Raw genomic sequence first — 5,526 nt, 5'->3', positions numbered from 1 at the left:
CAAATTTGTTCTTATTTCTCAGGATTGCCGTTGTCCTTTGGGATCTTTGGTGATTTCATATAAATTTTTGGACTATTTGTTATAATTCTGTGAGTTATGCAATTTGTATCTTTGTAAGAATTGTGTTGAATCTATGGGTTGCTTGGGGTAGTATGGACATTTTAATGATGTTATGTCTTCCATCCATGAACACGGTGTGTGCTTCCACTTATGTGTGTCTTCCTCAGTTTCTTCAGTGTCACGTTGTTTCTGAGTACAGGTCTTCTACTTCTTTGGTTAAATTTATTCCTAGGTACCTTATTTTTGTTGTTGTTGCAATAGTAAATGGGATTGTTTTCTTAATTTCTTTTTCTGATAGTTCATTATAGGTGTATAAAAATGTTACTGATTTCTGAATATTAATTTCGTATCCTGCTACTTTACTGAATTCATTTATCAGGTCTAGCAGTTTTCTGGTAGATTCTTTAGGTTTTTCTATATACGGTATCATGTCATCGGTGAATAGTGAAAATTTATTTTTTCCTTTCCAATTTGGATACCTTTTATTCCTTCTTTTTGTCTGATGGCTGTGGCTAGAACTTCCAGGACTACGTTGAATAAGAGCGGTGAAGGCAGATATCCCTGGCTTGTTCCTGTTCTTAAGAGAAACGCCTTTAGTTTTTACCCATTGAATGTGATGATGGCTATAGGTGTTTCCTATCTTTATTATGTTGAGGTATGACTCCTTCATTTACACTTTGTGAGAGTTTTTATCATAAATGGTTCTGGATTTTATCAAATGCTTTTTCTGCATACATTGATATGATCATGTGATTTTTTAGTTTTCATTTTGTTCATGTGAGGTATCACACTTATTGATTTGCAAATATTGTACCAAACTTGTATGCCTGGAATAAACGGTGTATGATCTTTTTAATGTATTGTTGGATGTGGTTGGCTAATATTTTGTTGAGGACTTTAGCATCTATGTTCATCAGGGATGTTGGCCTCCTTTTTAAAATTTTATCTATTTTTAGAGAGAAGGGAAGGGAGGGAGAAAGAGAGGGAGAGAAACATTAGTGTGTGAGAGACACATTGATTGGTTGCCTCTCACAAGCCCCCAGCTGGGGACCCAGCCCACACGTCAGGCATGTGCCCTGGCAGGAATTGAACCAGTGCCCCTTCGGTTTGCAGGCCGGCACTCAATCCACTGAGCCACACCAGCCAGGGCTAGTTTCCTTTCTTTGTAGTGTCTTTTACCTGGTTTTGGAATGAGGATTATGCTGGCCTCATAAAATGAGCTTGGAAGTTTTCCCTCCTCTTAAATTTTTTGGAACTGTTTGAGGAGTTCTTTGAATGTTTGGTAAAATTCACTTCTGAAGCTATCCAGTCCAGGACTTTTGTTTGCTGGGAGTTTTTTTTTATTAGTGCTGTGATTTCATTAGTTATAATTGGTCCACTCAGATTTTCTGATTCTTCCTGATTCAGTTTTGGAAGATTGTATGTTTCTGGAAATTTATCCACTTCTCTCATGTTGCCCAAGTTGTTGGCATATCGTTGTTCACAATATTTTCTTACAATCCTTTGTATTTCTGTGGTGTCAGTTGTTACTTCTCCTCATTCTCTGATTTTGTTTATTTGGGCCCTCTCTCATTTTTCTTGATGAGTCTGGCTAAGTTTTTCAATGTTGTTTATCTTTTCAAAGAAGCAGCTCTTGGTTTCATTGACTTTTTAATTTCATTTTTTTAGCATCTATGTCATTTATTTTCACTCTGATCTTTATTATTTCCTTCTCTCTACTCACTTTGGGTTTTCTTTGTTTTTCTTTTTCTAGTTCTTTTAAGTGTAAGGTTAGATTGTGTATTTGAGTTTTTTCTTGCTTCTTGAGGTGGGCCTGGAATGCTATGAATTTCCCTCTCAGGACTGCCTTTGCTGTGTCCCATAGAGTGTGGGTTGTTGTGTGTTCATTTTCATGTGTCTCCCGGTAACTTTTCATTTCTTCCTTGGTCTCACTGTTAACCCATTCATTGTTTACTGAGGCATTCTCTTAATCTCTTCCAGTCCACTCTATATACTGCTGCCAAAGTAATCTTCCAGGGACAGCTGCATAAGACTGTTCTAGGGTTGCCCATTGCATATCAAATAATCTTTAAGTTCTGTAGCCTGACTATCAGTAGTCCTTGCCGGGAGGACGTGGAGACATGCTCTGTTCCGTGAGTCTAATTTTCCAGAGAAGGGGAGGCATATTGCATGTGAAGCAGGTAAAGGTCAAACGGGCTTTAGAAGGGGAATGAAATTCCTGCTCTGAGGGGGAGGAAGGAAGAAGGCAGAGGTGACCCAAGGGGATCCCGGTCTTTTTTCATCATGTCTTCCCAGGTGTGTCTTCCGTTCTTCCCTGGGCTCTCTGGTCTCCCCACACTGGTCTCAGAGCGGCCTGCAACAACTCCCCTTTCCCACCTCTGTGTCTCTGCAGAACTCATTGCCTCTCCCTGGAATTCATTCTCCCACATTCAATATCCAGCCCAAAGGCAAGGGCTCTATTGAGTGTGCCACCGAGACGGGATCCTCCGAAAGCATCTTCCCTTGCTCTGGCACTTGGCCCTAGTCGACTGTGTACAATACTGACCATGTCTCTGACTTTATCACCCCTACTTCCCAGGACACTGGAAGCCTTAGGCCTATGTCCAGCCTATGTTTTGTTAGTTTGCACTTTTTTTAAAATCAAGATTCATTTATTTAAAAAAAGCCTATAACCTACATCAAACATACAGAAAAGTACAAAAAGTGATATAATATATACTCAGAACCCTTCACCAAGAATGAACATATTGCCTCCAAACATCTCGCCATCCACTTTTTAAAAAATAGAATATTACACATACAATTTGAGCACTGGTCCACACACACCATTCCCAGAGCTGGTCTTCACAGTTTTTAGAATCAAGAATGAGTGACCGTACTTAGAAATAAAGAAGTTTCACATAAAGATTGGGAAGTTCTTGCTTTCCTTGAAGGGTCAGACAATCTGGTATAGCGGGGTACCTTTCATCATGAGTGAGTAGGGCCTCCATAGAACCCAGCACCCCACACTCCCAATCACTCCCACGGTGTCTTAGCCCCAGGCCACTTCGCCTGCAGCGCGGGTCTGGCTCCTGCAGGCATGGGAGCTTGCTGTCTTCATAGAAACCCTTTAAAGTTCAAAAGCTTTGTTCACAACTGGAACGGAACCACTAACTAGCTGGATGACCTTGAGCACGCCAGTTACCTCTCTGTGCCTCCCTTTCCTCACCAGCCACAGGAAGCTGAGAGGCCCTATCAACACTTCTGCCTGTCGTCATCGTGAGATTATTATGTGAAGTGTTTCGAACAACACCTGGCATGTAATTCTGCTAGAGACCCACACTCCTTTATCTACAACCCTTGAGATGTGTTTTGGAATTCAGATTTCTTTTGGATTTCAGTAAGATAATACATGTATGTAACACCTCCAGTAGGTTCTGGGCTAGCACCTGGTAATTAAAGACACCGAAATTTCTGCAGGAAAAAGCAAGTCATGCACATGAAGTGGGATGCCTTTTAGGGTGACCCATGCTGCCTAAGCAGTCAGGCCCTCGGAGGTTCAATTTCCACCCCCCTACACACACACACCTTGAGCTGCTCTCCTACTAGATTTTGGCTCTTTCTTGGCTGTTTGGGCTTTCTCATGAGAGGGGAAACTGTGAGCTTCTTTTTTGTTTTTGTTGGTCTGTTTGTTAATGAAGTGAGAACTCTGTGGTTGGGGGGAAAGGCAGGCCCCCCACCCCCACCGTCCCTTCCCCCAACCCCCAGGGTTTCTGCCACAGCTGGTCTGGCTGGCCTTCCTGCCCACTGTTGCCTTTCTGCTGGTCCTTCACCAGGCCGTCCACCACCTGTCAGCTCTGCCTCGCCCCTCAGAGGCCTGCCTCATCAAGTCCATGCCCGAGTCTGGACCCTGCCACCTCATCTCCCCTGAGAAACCCTTCTACCAGGCAGGCCGGCCTCCTCAGCCCCCTTTCCCAGCTCCACACTCACGTCTCCTCCACACCACTGCTTGGCCTCTTCCTCTGGCTGGACTACTTCACTCTCCTACGCGAGTCCCACCCATCCTTCAAGGCCTAGCTGAGGTAGCGCCCCCCCTCCCCTGCCCCCACCAGCTCTCGGAGACTTTTCCCGGTAACTTCAGTTCAGCCCAATTCTCTAGACTCATATATACATAGCATCGACTCAGTGGCCCAGCACGCACTTGAGTTCTTATTCTCTCATTTGGTGGGTACTGTGCGCAGTCACCCAGGTGGGAGAAGAGAAGGGAAGGGGAGACAGGAGGGGAAGCAGATCCAAGAGGGGAGAGGAGGGTAGGAGAGGACAAGGGAGGGGAAGCGGGGGAGGTCCAAGCTGGGGAGGCTGGTATTTTCCCTCCCAGCCTCTGCTGCCCCCGTGCGGTGCTTCCCGTGCAGTGCACCCGGGATTGTTCCCTTGAGCTCAGACCGCCCGGAGTCAACAGGTCTGCGCCCAGCCTAACATTCCAAGGCCTTTATGCTCGTCCACTTGAGATCCCCGGGTCACCCCCGTCCTCCCTTACTCTTTGGCGACAATGTCCCTTCCCTTCCCTATGAGAATTGCCCTGATGAATCTATAGGTGTGGGGTTTCACTAGGCTAAACACAGGGGTGGGGGCCTTCGTCCCAGACCCACCACCCTCCTTTCCTTCCTTCTCTATTGGGGTAAACAGAGGAAGGGGCGCACCCCCTACAGGGTGTTTCCTGCAGTGGAGGAAGGCTGGGAGGGAATGTTTCATTTCTCACCTGACCCCCACCACCTGGGCCACTCCACCCTGATGTCTGGATGCTAATCTTCCGTCCCTGGGGCTTTTGAAGGTGACAGAAACCTGCTCATCTGCGCCAGAGTGTTTTTTCCCCATATCTCCTTAAGAGTGAATGCTTCAACTATCTCCTCTGTGGTAATCAAATTCAACGGAATTCTGAATCTGTAAATCCCCTGGGCAAGAAAGAGTGTGGTTTTCGTGGTTGTGGCCATAAAGACAGGCCTCACCTGGTTTAGAGGGGGTCAGGGCTCACCTCCCCACACTCAGACCTCCAGCCCCCTCCTCACCTGCTCCAGGTCACGAGATACTTGTTGGTGAGGTTTCTTTTGACTGCTGGTCCTTGGTTCAGTTCATAGCTGCGTCCATTTACGTTCCCAGATGAATGTTGATTGGCCTGCTCCCCATAGGGGAATTGAGAGGGATGAGGGGCCGGTGATGAAAGGCCAGATGGAAGGAAAGGAAAGAGGCTAAGGAGAAAGAAGGGTGAAGAGAGGATGTGGCATAGGGGAGAAATGGGAGGAGGAGCTAAATCTGGAGCGGTGGGGTAGAAGGCCGAAGGCTGATAGGAGATCAATTTCTGGGGAATTCATACCTGTCCCTTTACTTCCCGGGAACCCTTGGAGTGGTTCATTATGTAATTTGAAAGGCTGGCATAAGGGCTTATGAATTGCTGGAGTGACCAACACATAATATATCCAGGTGTGTCCT

Source organism: Desmodus rotundus, chromosome 12 (genome assembly GCF_022682495.2).
Source record: "Desmodus rotundus isolate HL8 chromosome 12, HLdesRot8A.1, whole genome shotgun sequence".
Classification (NCBI taxonomy): Eukaryota; Metazoa; Chordata; class Mammalia; order Chiroptera; family Phyllostomidae; genus Desmodus; species Desmodus rotundus.
This window is presented reverse-complemented; position numbering follows the sequence as displayed.